This window comes from Sus scrofa, chromosome 9 (genome assembly GCF_000003025.6).
Source record: "Sus scrofa isolate TJ Tabasco breed Duroc chromosome 9, Sscrofa11.1, whole genome shotgun sequence".
NCBI lineage: Eukaryota > Metazoa > Chordata > Mammalia > Artiodactyla > Suidae > Sus > Sus scrofa.
The window spans coordinates 48,305,637-48,323,541 of NC_010451.4; the positions used below are offsets into that span (position 1 = coordinate 48,305,637).

General features: G+C 38.9%; 1 long non-coding RNA gene across 10 annotated transcripts in view; it reads right to left on the reverse strand.

Annotated features, from left to right (window-relative positions):
• The window catches only part of LOC102163364, an 84,805-nt gene that overhangs the window by 33,358 nt on the left and 33,542 nt on the right, over positions 1–17,905 (reverse strand). Inside the window, exon 3 of one of the 10 annotated variants that reach the window (XR_002335688.1) lies at positions 16,795–16,862. The exons of the other annotated variants lie outside the window; for them this stretch is intronic. This is a non-coding gene — a long non-coding RNA (uncharacterized LOC102163364). The remainder of the gene's footprint in view (positions 1–16,794; positions 16,863–17,905) is intronic. 10 annotated transcript variants of the gene reach the window in all.

Here is a 17,905-nt window from a genome sequence, read left to right on the forward strand (position 1 = left end):
TTTTAACTCCTCAAAATGTAGAATTAGCTAATTAATTTTGCATAATTTTTTCTAACCTAAGCATTTAAGGCTATAAATTTCTTTTTTTTTTTTTTTTTTTCTTTTTAGGATCACACCCATGGCATATGGAAGTTTCCAGGCTAGGGGTCAAAAGGAGCTACTGCTGCCGGCCTACACCACATTCACAGCAAAGCGGGATCCAAACCGCATCTGAGACCTACACCAGAGCTCTTGGCAATGCCAGGTCACCAATCCAGTAAGCAAGGCCAGGAATTGAACCTGCATTTTCATGGATACTAGTCAGATTCATTTCTGCTGTGCCACAATGAGAACTCATAAATTTCTTTCTAAGAACTACTTTAGCTTGATAATAAAATTTTTATATGTATTTTTAATGGGGACCATTCATTACTCCTTTTAAATATTTTCTAATTTGTACTGCAAAATTTCACATTACGTTTAGTCAAAGTTTATAAGCTGTATACGATATTGCATAACTCTGAAATGCAGCTAAAATTGTACAGGGGTTTTCACAATATGGATGCTTGATTTTAATCTAATTATCATGTGTGCTTACACTTACAATTTTGTTATTGTATTTTATCTATGATCTCTTTGTAGGGGTCTTTTTAGCCATGTTCATTTGGAAACCATAAATGCTGCTTAAAGTTAGCATACATTGCCTGAGTCGTGATATGATGAAAGGTAACCAGTGAATGAAAGTAGCACTGTGAAGCTCTCTACAACGTGACGGTCCCACTCTTTCCTCAGATGACTCATGTAACTTACAAATCAAGTGAGGGTATCAGTGGCATCAGTGTTAACAAATTTATTAATCAGTAGTAAGTTTCAGTTTGTTCACCGTGTTAGCTAAACATATATGTATTTTTTTCTTTCTTTTTACAGCCACTCCTGTAGCATAGCAGTTCCCAGGCTAGGCATCCAATCAGAGCTCAGCTGCCAGCCTATGCCATGGCCACAGCAACACCAGATATGAGCCACATCTGAGACCTACGCCACAGCTTGTACGCCACAGATCCTTACCTCACTGAGCAAGGCCAGGGATCAAACCTGCATCCTCATGGATACCATTTGGATTCTTAAACTGCTGAGCCACAAAGGGAACTCCATAAAAATATTAATGTTAAGTAAACCTTAATGTTTTCTTCCCACCCTCCCCCCCCCAGTATATGTGGAGACCACTCATTCATTTGGGGCCATAATTCTCATTCATGGAGGATAAGAACAGGACTTCCTCTCCCAGTGGGGACATATCAGTCTCTTAGGGGAAGGGACAATATGTTTGTACAATTTAAAAAAGCATATTTGGAATTCCCGTCATGGCTCAGCAGTAACAAATCCAACTAGTATCCATGGGGATGTGGGTTCGATCCCAGGCCTTGCTCAGTGGGTTAGGGATCCGGTGTTGCCGTGAACTGTGGTGTAGGTCACAAATGCAGCTCAGATCCCTTGTTACTGTGGTCTCGTTGTATTGTAGGCTGGCAGCTGTAGCTCTGATTCACCCCCTAGCCTGGGAACTTCCATATGTCATGAGTGTGGCCCTATAAAGCCAATAAATAAATAAATAAATAAAAATAATAAAAATAAAATAAATTTAAAAATTTAAAAGCATATTTAAAATTGTATTACACTTACATATTTAGAAAACAACAAAAGTATCTGCTTTTTTTATAATACAAACCATACAAATGATTGACATTTTGGCTGGTGGAAATTTGCAAGGGATGCAATGATTCTCAAGGGCAGTGAGCATCACAATCTCTGGGAGCGGGAGAGAGATTTCGTATTTATCGCAGGAGGCCTTGGTATCGAAAAGATTAAAAAGTACTGATCTACACTGAAGAATGACTGGATTGCATATCGTTCATCTTTGCTCTCCAAAAAGGCTTTCTCCCTACAGAACTGTCAATAGATATTGTATAGACACCTGGAGGTCAGCAGGCTCTCTTGCCAAGCGGAAAGAGAACAATCACTTTTACACACATTTGAGCTAAGAATAAGTCCTCTAAAATACATCCTCATTACACACTGGCCGTTATAATTCTCTTCTCCACTACAATTCCCAAACCTCCCCACCTGCCATTCTTTTTTCTATCTAAATTAAAAATTGGAACAAGTGTGAGGAAGCCAAGGACACAATGAAGCACCAAGGGCCATGAGGCACTCATCAAGAAATGGCTTTTATTTTTCAATAGCTCATCCTCAAAATGAACGTTATGTAAAATAATTTAACTTACTGGTGTTTGCACATATTTATGAGGTATGGGGAAAAAATCCTCTTTTGAAAAAATACCATATAAAATACTTAAGCATATATTTAAGTTATGCAAGCGCTCACTTTTTTAATTCAGTGCCTACCCTTTAAAAATGATGCTTGAATGACTGATTTCAGAAAACAAAGTCTCATGCATCTTAATCACTCCTATCAAGTGCTGAGACGAAACATATCACTAAATTGTCTAGCAACAAATATGGTAGCCTGAAAGACAGATTGGTCATTCCAATTTCTCTTTAAAAGGAACAGAAATGAAAACCACTTACAGGAACTTCTCTTATTACTGTTCTTGTTACTCAAGCATAGAAAACAAGAATTTCCCTTTCCGCATCTGCTTGTACAAAGGGTCGTACTTCCATAGCTTGCCAGAAACTTGTCTTAGTTCTTGGAATAGTAAATAAAAAAGAACTGAATTTTAGACTCAATGACAAGATTATTTTGAAATACAAAAGTTAACCATGAGCAAATACAACCTAAAACCTACCAAATAGTCCTTTGGTTGTCTTCTAGGTGAAAGTCTTTTTTATCTTAAGAGTAGGTGTCACCTTCTTGAGAAAGTCTCCTCTGACCCCAAAGATGGGGTCAGTGCCCATGTAGGCGTCCCTAGCACCTCGTACTTAGTTCTGTTAGAGTATTTATCACTCTGCATTGTAATTGCCTGTTTACTGGTCTGTCCCACACTAAAATATAGTCCTTCTCAAGAAGACACCATATAGTTAATCTATTTTACTCTCAGTATTTAGCACAGTGTTTGGCCAATAGTATAAATTTAATAAATACCTGTTAAATTAAACCTCAAAAATTTCCCAAGATTGAAGGTTAATATAGATTGTTTTATCAGAAGTAAATCCCTGATGTTACAGACTAGCCAACCACTCTACTTGCGCTCATCTCCAATAACAGTGGTTTTCAAAGTGGTCCCAGACCAGCAGCATCAGTGTCATCTGGAACTTGTCAGAAATGCGCATTCTCAGACCTCCCCGCCCCCCCAGACCTAGTGAATCAGAAACTATGGAGGTGGGGCCCAGCAATCTGTGGTTTTACAAGCTCTCAAGGTGATACTAATTTTTTTTTTTAAGTTTGAAAGCCACTACCCTATATGGTTTTACTCTCCAAAAAGTTGTACTGCACTCCCAATGTACTGCACTGACAAGTAATTTCCTAAAGACATATATTGGTGAAAGTACCAATGGTGCTCACAGCCTTGCATGAGGCAAAAGGTTCATATTCTAGTCTCTATGTTGATTTTGCCCAAGACAGATGAGCTAGATGGACATTAGACTTATTACATGCTCAGAGGTTGCCAAGAAAGAAAATGTTGGGATTGAAAGAGCGTGGCCAAAGAGACTACAGGCTTTCAAACTGTCTTCCTAGGATCCTGGAGTTACCTACGACTCTGCAAGTGCTGCTGCAGACAGATAGAGGGGACTTCAGACTTCCCACTCTTCACTGCAAAGGGAGCATCTGTTGGTTTCTGTTTTCTACACTGGGGTTCTCCATATGATTTCAAGTGAATAAAGATTCAATCCGAAAGCAAAAGAGTTTTGAGATCACTGACACAGTGACCGGAATGGAAAAACTTACTCAACCCTTAGTAGTTTTATCAGGTAACTCTGATGCCTTTTAAGCAATCAAGTGCAAGGTGAATCATAGTGACCTGTTCCAGACCAAAGAGTGTCCACTAAGAGAAGCAGATTTAGTTCTTTATATTTGTGATCTCAGGTGTCTTCACAATGGCCTTATGACACAGGCACTATTATTTCTACTTGATAGATGAGGATGCTGAAAGACAGTTAAGTAACTTGCCAGAGGACACACAGCTAGTACATGGTGAAGTCAGATTCTATGCTGCACAACCTGGCTGCACAGACTATGAACCAAAAGCAATAGGTTAACCTGTTTTTAGTTAGAGTGTTGAAATTTACAAAAGATTTGCTTTATATATGTAAGTTTGCTTTATATTTGCTTTATATATGTAATTTTATACGTATATGAAATTTACAAAAGATTTGCTGTGTGTGTGTGTGTGTGTGATTTCTGGGAGACAAGGAAATAGCATTATAGCCAGAATGCTGAGAATATCCTGCCACACAGCCCGAATTTACCTCTGCACTAGATCACAAAGAGCTACCACTACAGATGGGCAGTTAACACTTCTGATGATTACAAATGATCACAGTGCATGACTTCCAAATTTGGGAGATGTTTGTTATGAATGTGCCCTTGAGAGTGTTTCCCATGTAAGAGAAAATCATTTATCAAGCATGTCATGGCAGCAAAAAGGCTGAGAACTGACCATTGCTTTAGAGGGTACATACTGCAGTTATGTGCTGATTTTAATTATCTACCAGCCAGAGGATGGTGTGACTGATTATACCTTTTTAAGAGTCTAAAATGTCTGAAAGCTGGTAGTCCCACAAAGAGACAACAATGTTTAAGAGATTTCGTTGTATGAGTTGTGAAGTCATTTGCTGGAAAAGAAAGAAAAGGGAAAAATTAAAAGGTAAAAGACGGGCTTCGAATGATCAGGGGAGCTGGGAGCTGAATTTTCCAGAACAAAATATTCCTCAATATCTTTAATGTAGGAGTTCCCGTCGTGGCGTAGTGGTTAACGAATCTGACTAGGAACCATGAGGTTGTGGGTTTGGTCCCTGCCCTTGCTCAGTGGGTGAACGATCCGGTGTTGCAGTGAGCTGTGGTGTAGGTTGCAGACGCGGCTCGGATCCAGCATTGCTGTGGCTCTGGCGTAGGCCGGTGGCTGCAGCTCTGATTCGACCCCTAGCCTGGGAACCTCCATGTGCCATAGGAACGGCCCAAGAAATAGCAAAAAAAAAAAAAACTTTAATGTAGCCATCCAGGCCACCTTAATATCTATTAACATTCCCAATGTTTTCTTAGTATATCTTGAGGAACATGGATTATTTATTTCTAGTTTTAATTCACTTAATATGTAAGTAAACCTTTCTGGAGTTGGACTCAGTGGGTTATGATCCCGACTAGTATACATGAGGATGCGGGTTCAATCCCCAGCCCTCATTCAGTGGATTAAGTATCTGGCATTGCTGTGAGCTATGGTGTTGGTTGCAGACAAGGCTTGGATCCCATGTTGCTGTGGCTGAGGTATAAGCTGGGAGCTGCAGCTCCAATTCAATCCCTTGTCTGGAAACTTCCATATGCTGCAGGTATGGTCCTAAAGAAAAAAAAAACAAAAGAAACCCCTCTCTCCAAGCTGACATTTACATGCAGCTCCCAGCCATATAGGTCACATACAGAATCAGAAACAGCAAATGCAAGCTCACCCTAACCTCATTGCCTTTCTTCAACATCTCACTGCACAATAAAATATCTGGCTATTGGAAGATCTCCATCAACATTCTTTATATACATTCTTTATATTGTTTAAATCAGACCACTTTCTCACTGCTTAAAACACACTTGACAATATATTTTCAGGTTTTTTTTGTTTTTTTTTTTTAATGGCTCTGCCCATGGTATTTGGAAATTCCTGGGCCAGGGATAGAATCCAACCAATGCCACAGCTGTGGCAATGATAAATCCTTAACCCACTGCACTACAGCAGAAACTCTTATTTTCAGTTTTAAGAATCTAATCTTATGAAAACTATAAGGGTGATATTCATGAAAATGACAGAGTAAGGACCTCTCAAAATTCTTTTTTTTTTTTTTTTTTTCTTTTTGCCATTTCTTGGGCCGCTCCTGCAGCATATGGAGATTCCCAGGCTAGGGATTGAATTGGAGCTGTAGCCACCGGCCTACACCAGAGCCACAGCAACACCGGATCCGAGCCACGTCTGCAACCTACACCACAGCTCATGGCAACGCCGGATCCCCAACCCACTGAGCAAGGCCAGGGATCAAACCTGCAACCCCATGGTTCCTAGTCAGATTTGTTAGCGACTGAGCCACAATGGGAACTCCCAGGACCTCTCAAAATTCTTTACTCTATAAAAGCAATGAAAGCCCTGGCAAAAAAACTGTCATGATCAATTTTTTAGAGTTCAGGAAATTAATCAAAGGCTTTAAGAAGTTGGAGAATATTTTTTTTTTTTTTCCGAGAAAAGGGCCTGAATCTCAGTAAGAATGATGAGCCTTGTGGCATTTTAACTTGTTCTGGTCATAGCCCCTTCTCACTCTATGGCAGCCATGAAAACCAATAGCCCACAATCACAGTTAAAACCAGCAGCCTGGCAGCCACTGAAAGTAGCAAAAAGAGGATGGTGTTCATTCAAAGCACAATAGGATAACCAAAAAGCTGGGGGCAAAAGAAAAAATTGAGGAATAAGATATTTATGTGGGTCTTTGAAATTATCTACATATTCCTGGGAATCTAGAGGACCATGTGGATGTATGAAACTGTCCACATGTTCTCACCACTTCCACTTAACACTGTACTGAAGATTCAAGCCAGTGAAACATGGCAAGAAAAAAAAGAAAGAAAAGCATCCAGCTTAGAAAGGATGAAGCAAAAACATTTCTATCTGCAGATATCATGATTTTATGCTTATAAAATCTTAAGAAATCCATATATACAAAAAACCTATTGGAGCTAATAATCACGTTCCACAAAGTTGAAGACATAAGATCAATATACCAAAAATAAATGTTATTTCTATACTCTAGCCAGGGACAATCCAAGAATAAAAATTTAAAAAATCCATTTACAATAGCATCAATAAGAACAAAATCTTCAGGAATAAATTTAACAAAAGAAGATAAAGACAAGTACACTGAAAACTGCAAGATATCATAGAAATGAAAGAAAGGCTAAATACATGGAAACACATACCATGTTCATGGGTTGGAAGATTTAATGCTGTTCAGATTATGCATTCATTTTTTAGAGCTGCTGTAACAAAGTACCACAAAGTGGGCAGCCTAAAAAATTTATCCTCTCTTACAGCTTGTGGAGGTCAGAGGTGTGAACTAAGGTGCTATCAGGGGTGTGTTCCCTCTGAATCTGTCCTTGTCTGTTCTAGCTTCTGGTGACTCCAGGCATTTGTATGATTTCAATCTCTGCCTTGAGATTGAAATCATACAAATGATTGATTTCAATCTCTTCCTCCACCTTCACATGGGCTTCTCCCCTGTGTGTCTGAGTCTTAAATTGCCCTCTTATGAGAACAACTGTCATTGGACTTAGGGCCCACTGTAAATCCAGAAAGATCTCATTTTGAAGCCCTTAATTACATCTGTAAAGAGTCAGAATTTTATTGTTATTATTATTTGCTTTTTAAGGCCACACCTGCAGCATATGCAGTTTCCCAGGTGAGCATCTAATTGGAGCTACAGCTGCCAGCCTACACCACAGCAACAGCAACACCAGCTCCGAGCTGCGTCTGCGACCTACACCACAGCTCACCGCAATGCCAGATCCTTAACCCACTGAGTGAGGCCAGGGATTAAACCCACAACCTCATGGTTCCTAGTCAGATTCGTTTCCACTACTCCAGGACAGGAATTCCAAAGAGTCAGAATTTTTAAATAAATTTTTTAATAAGAATGATCATTTTTGTTCTGGTCTTTTTTTGCTGAACAACACTTCATCCTTATGACATACAACTATATCATTTTTAATGGCTACTGACTATTTTATTACTGTTATTTATTTAAGCAAACCCCCTAATGTGTACATTTAGGTTGTTTTTGAATTTTATTAAATACTTTTGATGCATATTCTAATAGATAAATTACTGTAATCACTCATAATTACTTACTCTGGATTAAGTCCTAGAAAGGGAGGTGCTGGACACTAAGTATGTGTATTTCCTCCAGAAAGACTTTCAGTCCCACCAATTATGAATGTGACTGCCTGTTTCTTCACATTATTCCCCAAACTCCTCAGCTTACTATCATTTTTGAATCTTTGCCATTTGGTAGGTATAATACAATATCTTCTTCTAACTTAATTTACATGATTATTAATGAGGCTAAACTAACTTCCACCCTCCTTTCCTTTTCTTTCCTTCCTTCCTCCCTTTCTTCCTTCCTTCAGCCATATGTATGTTTCCTTTTGAGAATTACCTGTCTTTAACCATTTTCATAATTGGGAGTTCACCTTTTACCACTGATTTGTAAGATATTAGGAATATATCTTTTCCAGAGCCCCTTCTCAGCAGCCCAGCTAGCCACTCCAGTCCTCGGGAGGTGCTGCACTCCCGTGGCTCAGCTGACCAGCACTGCCAGCCCCCTAGAAGAGCCCCACAGCCCAGTAACACCAGAGCAAGCTCTGCCCAGCCTCGTGAAATCTGCTTCCATCGCAGTGCGGACCTCCCAATCCTGTCTGCCCTCAGAAAGTCCTCCTTTGCTTCAGAGAGACCCTGTCAGCCCCGCCCACCCCCAAGAAAAGCCATGCTGCCTCAAAGAAGACCCACCAACAACACCAGCCCTCCGGAAACATTCCACAGCAGTGCCAAGGCAAACCCTGTCCGGCCACAGGGAGTACAACTCCACCAAGAAAAAGAAAACAACCAGCAAGATGAAGAAGCTGAAAAACCACCCCCAGTTAAACCAACAGGAGATCTCACCTACAGCAGTCAACAATGAAACAGACCTCTGCAGTCTGACAGACTTGGAGTCCAAAAGGGAAATAGTGAAAATACTGAAGGAATTAAGAGAAGATATGAATAGTAATACAGATGCCCTCAGAAAGGAACTAGAAAATATAAGGAGGAGCCAAGAAAAACTAGAAAACTCATTTGTAGAGATACAAACTGAGCTAAGGGCAGTAAAAACCAGAATGAATAATGCAGAAGAACGAATTAGTGATGTGGAAGACAGAATAATGGAAATCACCCAAACAGGACAGCAGACAGAAAACCAAATGAAAAACCATGAAAGCAATATAAGAGACCTATGGGATAATATAAAGCGGGCCAATCTACATATAATAGGAATTCCAGAAGGAGTAGAAAAAGATAAGGGGATGGAAAATATATTTGAAGAAATTATCACTGGAAACTTCCCAAATCTAAAGGATACTGATTTCAAGATACAGGAAGCACAGAGGGCTCCAAACAAATTGAACCCAAATAGACCCACACCAGGACACATTATAATAAAAATGGCAAAAGTTAATGATAAAGAGAAGATCCTAAAGGCAGCAAGAGAAAAGCAAAATGTTAACTATAAGGGAACCCCCACAAGGTTACCAGATGATTTCTCTACAGAAACTCTACAAGCCAGGAGGGAATGGCAGGAGATATTTAAAGTGCTAAAAGGAAAAAAAAATGCAACCTAGAATACTCTATCCAGCAAGAATATCACTTAAAATAGAAGGGGAAATAGAAATTGTTTCCAACAAACAAAAGCTAAAAGAATATAGCAATACAAAACCCAGGCTAAAAGAAATATTGAAAGGGTTTCTCTAAACCAAAAAGAAAGGATTGAGGAAGCCACAATCAGGGAGCAGTCACTCAGATAAGCCAGCATACAGATTTAATCATGAACATGTTTAAAACAAAATAAAATTAAAAAGAAAAAAAGAGTCATCAAAATCATAAAATGTGGGCAAGGGATGTGAGGAAACAAATACTCTTTTTTTAAATTTTTTTCTTTTTTTTGTTTGTTTCTCTCTTTTTTTCTTTCTTTCTTTCTTTTTTTTTTTTTTTGTCTGTTTCTCTCTCTTTTTCTTTTTTTTTTTTTTTTTTTTTTTAATCTTTTTGCCACTTCTTGGGCCGCTCTCGCGGCATATGAAGGTTCCCAGGCTAGGGGTCTAATTGGAGCTATAGCCACCAGCCTATGCCAGAGCCACAGCAACTCAGGATCTGAGCCACGTCTGTGACCTACACCACTGCTCACGGCAACGCCCAATCCTTAACCCACTGAGCAAGGCCAGGGATTGAACCCGCAACCTCATGGTTCCTAGTCGGATTCGTTAACCACTGTGCCATGACAGGAATTCCTGTTTCTCTTCTTAATTTTAGTATAGTAATGAAGTGTTTGAACCTATAGGACCATCAGGCTAGAACACATAATTATAGGAAGGGGTTAGCATACTTTAAAAACAGGGCAACCACAAATCAAAACCAAACATTGCATTTGCAAAAAATTAAAAGAAAAACACTCAAGCAGAAAATAATTGGAGACCATCCAACCAAAAAAAGAAAGGAAGAATGGAGAATCATAGAGTCAACTGGAACACAAGGTTTAAAATGGCAATAAATAATCATCTATCGATTATCACCTTAAATGTCAATGGACTGAATGCTCCAAACAAAAGACACAGAGTGGCTGAGTGGATAAAAAAGCAAAACCCTTCAATCTGCTGCCTACATGAAACCCACCTTAGGACAAAGGACACATATAGATTGAAAGTGAACGTGTGGGAAAAAATATTTCATGCCAATAGACATGACAGGAAAGCAGGAGTTGCAATACTCATATCAGACAAAATTGACTTTAAAACAAAAGACATACAGAAAGGACACTATTTAATGATTAAGGGATCCATCCAAGAAGAGGATATTACTATCGTCAACATATATGCCCCAAATACAGGAGCACCCAGATACATACAACAAATATTATCAGACATAAAGGGAGAAATTGGTGGGAATACAATCACAGTAGGAGACTTTAATACCCCACTCACATTAATGGACAGATCCTCTAGACAGAAAACCAATAAAGCAACAGAGATCCTAAAGGAAACAACAGAAAAGTTAGACTTAATTGACATCTTTAGGACACTACATCCAAAAAAACGGAATACACATTCTTCTCAAGTGCACATGGAATATTCTCAAGAATCGACCACATATTGGGACACAAAGCTAACCTCAACAAATTTAGAAGCATAGAAATTACTTCAAGTATCTTCTCTGACCACAATGGCATGAAACTAGAAATCAACCACAGGAAAAGAAATGAGAAAAAACCTACTACATGGAGACTAAACAACATGCTACTAAAAAACCAATGGGTCAATGAGGAAATCAAGAAGGAAATTAAAAAATACCTGGAGACAAATGATAATGAAGACACAACCTTTCAAAATCTATGGGACACTGCAAAAGCAGTGCTCAGAGGGAAATTCATAGCGATGCAGGCCTTTCTCGAAAAAGAAGAAAGATCTCAAATTGACAACTTAACCCTCCACCTAAACGAATTAAAAAAAGAAGAACAAAAAAGACCTAAAGTCAGCAGAAGGAAGGAAATTATAAAGATCAAAGAGGAAACCAATAAAATAGAGATTCAAAAAACAATAGAAAAAATTAATAAAACCAAGAGCTGGTTCTTTGAAAAGGTGAACAAAATTGACAAACCTCTGGCTAGACTCACTAAGAAGAGGAGAGAAAGAACCCAAATAAACAAAATTACAAATGAAAAGGAGAAATCAAAATGGATACTGCAGAAATACAAAATACCATAAGAGAATACTATGAACAACTATATGCCAACAAATTTGACAGTCTGGAAGAAATGGACAGATTTCTAGAATCTTATAGCCTGCCAAAACTGAATCATGAAGAAACAGACCAACTGAACAGACCGATTACTAGAAATGAAATTGAAGAAGTCATAAAAACACTCCTTACAAATAAAAGTCCAGAACCAGATGGCTTGACAGGCGAATTCTATCAAACATATAAAGAGGAATTGGTGCCCATCCTCCATAAACTTTTTCAAAAGGTTGAAGAAGAAGGAACACTCCCAAAGACAGTCTATGATGCCACCATCACCCTAATTCCAAAACCAGACAAAGATACCACCAAAAAAGAAAATTATTGGCCAATATCTTTGATGAATATAGACGCAAAAATTCTCAACAAAATTTTAGCCAACCGAATCCAACAACATATCAAAAAGATCATACACCATGACCAGGTAGGGTTCATCCCAGGTTCACAAGGATGGTTCAACATCTGCAAATCAATCAATGTCATATACCACATTAACAAAAGAAAAGTCAAAAACCATATGATCATCTCAATAGATGCAGAAAAAGCATCTGGCAAAGTCCAACATCCATTCATGATCAAAACTCTCACCAAAGTGTGTATAGAGGGAACATTCCTGAACATAATCAAAGCCATTTATGACAAACCCACAGCAAATATAATACTCAGTGGAGAAAAACAGAAAGCCTTCTCACTCAAATCTGGAACAAGACAGGGATGCCCACTCTCACCACTGCTCTTCAACATAGTTTTGGAAGTCCTAGCCACACCAATCAGACAAACAAAAGAAATAAAAGACATCCAAATAGGAAGAGAAGAGATTAAAACTGTCACTGTATGCAGACGACATGATACTATACATAGAATACCCTAAGGATTCAACCCAAAAACTACTTGAACTGATTAATAAATTCATCAATGTAGCAGGAAATGACATTAACATTCAGAAATCAGTCGCATTTCTATATATCAACAATGAAATATTAGAAAAGGAATACAAAAATACAATACCTTTTAAAATTGCACCTCAAAAAATCAAATACCTTGGAACACACCTGACCAAGGAGGTAAAGGACTTATATGCCAAGAAACATAAAACTTTAATCAAAGAAATTAAAGAAGACATAAAGAAATGGAAAGATACTCCATGTTCATGGATTGGAAAAATCAATATTGTAAAAATGGCCATACTACCCAAAGCAATCTACAGATTCAATGCAATCCCTATCAAATTACCCATGACATTTTTCACAGAACTACAACAAACAATCCAAACATTTATATGGAGCCACAAAAGACCCAGAATTGCCAAAGCAATCCTGAGGAACACAAACCAAGCAGGAGGCATCACTCTCCCAGACTTCAGGCAATATTACAAAGCCACAATCATCAAGACAATGTTGTACTGGTACCAAAACAGACATACAGACCAATGGAACAGAATAGAGAACACAGAAATAAACACAGACACCCACGGTGAATTAATCTTCAACAAAGGAGGCAAGAATATTAAATGGGGAAAAGACAACCTTTTCAGCAAGTGGTGCTAGGAAAATTGGACAGCCACACGTAAATCAATGAAATTAGAACACACCCTCATACCTCATTGAACAAAAATAAACTCAAAATGGTTTAAAGACTTAAATATAAGACAGGACACCATTGAACTCCTAGAAGAGAACATAGGCAAAACACTCTCTGACATCAACATCATGAATATTTTCTCAGGTCAGTCTCCTGAAGCAACAGAAATAAGAGCAAAAATAAACCAATGGGACCTCATCAAACTGAAAAGCTTTTGCACAGCAAAGGAAACCCAAAAGAAACCAAAAAGACAACTTACAGAATGGGAGAAAATAGTTTCAAATGATGCAATGCACAAGGGTTTAATCTCTAGGATATACAAGCAACTTATACAACTCAACAGCAAAAAAGCCAATCACCCAATGGAAAAATGGGCAAAACACCTGAATAGACTGTTCTCCAAGGAAGATATACAGATGGCCAACAAACACATGAAAAAATGCTCAACATCGCTGATTATAAGAGAAATGCAAATCAAAACTACCATGAGATACCACCTCACACCAGTCAGAATGGCCATCATTAATAAATCCACAAATAACAAGTGCTGGAGGGGCTGTGGAGAAAAGGGAACCCTCCTGCACTGCTGGTGGGAATGAAAACTGGTACAGCCACTATGGAGAACAGCTTGGAGATACCTTAGAAATCTATACATAGAACTTCCGTGTGACCCCGCAATCCCACTCTTGGGCATATATCGGGACAACAGTTTCCTTGAAAAAGACACGTGCACCCACATGTTCATTGCAGCACTATTCACAATAGCCAAGACATAGAAACAACTCAAATGTCCATTGACAGATGATTGGATTGGGAAGATGTAGTATATATACACAATGAAATACTACTCAGCCATAAAAAAGAACGACATAATACCATTTATAGCAACATTTTGGAACTAGACACTCTCACACTGAGTGAAATAAGTCAGAAAGAGAAAGACAAATACCATATGATATCACTTATAACTGGAATCTAATATACAGCACAAATGAACGTTTCCACAGAAAAGAAAATCATAGACCTGGAGAATAGACTTGTGGCCGCCGGGGGGGAGAGGGAAGGAGTGGGAGGGATTGGGAGTTTTTGGTTATCGGATACAACCTGGAATGGATTTACAATGAGATCCTGCTGAGTAGCATTGAGAACTATGTCTAGATACTTATACTATAACAGAACAAAGGGTGGGAAAAAAATGTATACACGTAAGTGCATCTTGGCCCCCATGCTGTACAGCGGAAAAATACATAAAAAAACACACACACACAAACACACACACAAAGAATATATCTTTCCCAGAGTTCCCGTCGTGGCTCAGCAGTAATGCACTTGACTAGCATTCATGAGGACACAGCCTTGCTCAGTGGGTTAAGGATTGGTATTGCCGTGAGCTACCATGTAGGTTGCAAACACAGCTCTGATCCCACACTGCTGTGGCTGTGGCATTGGACAGCAGCTGTAGCTCTGATTTGACCCCAGGTCTGGGAACTTCCATATGCCACGGGTGTGGCCCTAAAAACACACACACACACACACACAAAAGAATATACCTTTTTTTTTTTTCTTTTTTCTTTTTAGGGCTGCACCTGCAGCATATAAAGTTCCCAGGTTAGGGGTCGAATCAGAGCTATAGCTGCTGGCCACAGCCACAGCCACAGCAACACCAGATCTGAACCGCATCTGTGACCTACACCGCAGCCTGTGGCAATGCCAGATCCTTAACTCACTGAACGTGGCCAGGGATCAAACCCCATGGATACTAGTTAGGTTCTTAACCTGATGAGCCACAATGGGACTGCCGAGAATACATCTTAAATAGATAGATAAGTATATGTTGCAAAGTTTATTCACTTACTTTTTCATTGGTATTGGGAGGTTTAAAAAATCCATACAATTTGAAATTCTATAGTCCAAGTTTCCTCTGTTTGAAGTCATATTTAGAAATTTTTTGAAGTCATATTTAGAAATCCCCTCAATACATAAATATCTACTTATCTTATGATTTCATTCATACCTATCTTATGATTTTTATTCATACCTTTTTCCCCCTCATAAAACTGTTCTACTTTTTCTCTGGCATTATTTACAATGTTCTATAGCTAGTTGTCTATGTTTGTATATCTCCAAACACTGTCTCCCACTTCCATTAATGGTATCACCAGCAGTAGCTAAATTTGCCCATTCTTCCTTTAAAATTTAGCTCACATTTCTCCTTTCCTTTTCCATTATCCTTAATTAAGTCTCCCTGGAGTCACTCCCTTCCAAACTGTCCTCTATGTAGAGTTCTTTTTCTACATAATATTACTCCGCTGTTCAAAACCTCCAATGACCTGCTTGTTGATATAAAATAACATAAAAATCTCTAGACCCAGAGCTCAATATCCTCCCCAGTCAAGTCGTTATAACTGCACATCCCTTGAAACACCTTGGGTTAGGCTGGCTCGTCAAGGTACCTGTGCCAAGTCAAGTGCAGAGCAGTGGGAGTGACTTGCCCTGAGGAATGTGAAGCTTACAGGCCCATCCCCAAAGCCATGCTAAAAACACTCTATTTTATTTTACTTTTTTATTCTGGTTAAAAAAAAAAAAAAACACATAGCACAAAATTTGCTAAACATTTATTTTGGAACAATTTCAGACTTATAAAAAGATTTAAAGATAGCTCGAAGAATTCTCTGATACCTTAGAAAATAAATTTTGTGCCTCTTCCCAGATTCCAAATGTTAACATACTTAACAAAGAAGCCATGCTTGTTCTATCATTCTCTGCCTTTCTCTCTCTCTGTGTTTGGACACAATGCTCCTTGTACTGTGGTTAAACAGAAGAATGTGCCCCCACCCTCCCACCTTCTTACCACCACAGTAGGCTACAACTCATTTTTCAAGGGTCTATACCAAACCCAATGACACCCATCAAAGTCCCAAATCAGGATGTTGGCACTAAAACTGAGGGAGAATCTGGCCTGGTTCTTGAGTTGTTAGAAATAATTTCATGAAGAATGGTTATTAAAAGCTGAGTGCAGATATTTGGATGCAATAATACAAGAGCAGTTGAGCAAGTACACGAGTGTTTTAAGAAGATGACCTCCAGCAGCAATTTTCAGAATGGTATGGGAGGAAGTCCTGGTGACAGGAGCCCAGCATCTAGGAGGCTGATATTGTGGCTGGGCAACTAGTCAGTCTGCTAAATGCTGAATATTTTTCCTTTGGCATGGCTCTTGAGCTCACCACTTATTACCTACTACCCTAATTCGAACCCTCCTCCTAGCACCATCTTGTGTCTATCTGTTGAGAGGTCTACCTCCCTCCAATGGGCAATACCATTCAGGAGAACCATTTACTTCTGCATGTAGGTTAGATTAGGGTCATTGTAAGGGACAATAGGACATAGTGTTTATGCAGAAATCTCAGAGTCAGCTTCAGACTTGAACCCCATCTGTACTCAGTTTTAATAACTATGAGATCCTAAGCAAGCATTTTTTGAACCATAATATCTTTACCTTATCCTTAATCCTTCACCAGGCTACTGTGAAGAATACATTAGATGATGTAGTCAAAGCATAGATGCCTGGAACATAATAAGATTCAATTAATATTAATGTATTAGTATTATAGCTAGCAAAGTGTCTGGCATGTGGTAGATATTCAACATGGTAGGTAATTTTTAAAATATATTTATTAATAATAGTTTTTGGGGGGTGTTTGTTTTTTTGCTTTTTAGGGCCACACCTGCATCATATGGAAGTTCCCAGGCTAGGGGTCGAATAGGAGCTGCAGCTGCCAACCTATGCCATGACCACAGCTATGCGGGATCTGAGCTGCGTCTGTGACCTACACGGCAGTTCAGGGCAAATCCAGATCCTTAACCCACTGAGCAAGACCAAGGATTGAACTCATATCCTCATGGATACTACTCGGGTTCCTTACCACTGAGCCACAACAGGAACTCCAATAGTTTTTTTTTTTTTTAATTTGAATAATACCACAAATAAAAATGAGGGTGCCAGGTATATGAGGGGCTGGCATAACTCCAGATAAAAATAGTTGGATCTTTGAGCTACATATAAGATGGTTAACAAAGTGCAGCTGTTATTGTAATCCCTTCGGTGGCAACTTCATTCACATAGCTGTAAATAGCTGCTTGTGTCAGGCAATTGTCAAGAAAATCCTTCCAAATTTTTCTAATCCCATCAGCAGAGAGCTTTCTCAGACTTCACTCATCCAGCAAAATATGATTAGGTAGACTTGAAATCAATAAAATATAGAGAGGAAAAATTGACACATTAAGAACAGATAAAATCTGTTTTGTGCCTTCCCTCTCCCAACTTCAAAAACCATATTAAGGGGGGATCAGTATTTCTTAGGAATAAGAACAAGCCAGCCACTGGACTTTAAAATTGCTCTCATTCCTTGTGGTTGTCACCTGCTGAGTCCCACCTGGACTCACTCTCATTTACTTATGCCTCTAGTCCTGGCTCAATGCTCTCCTTTCTATCTCTACTCTTGTCACCATGCTTGGTGATTTCAAATGCCTGAGATGACCTGTCCAAAGCCTTGGACTTGTCAGTCTCTGACCTCCACCTTCCCTCAGCCATCATTTTCATTGCCATA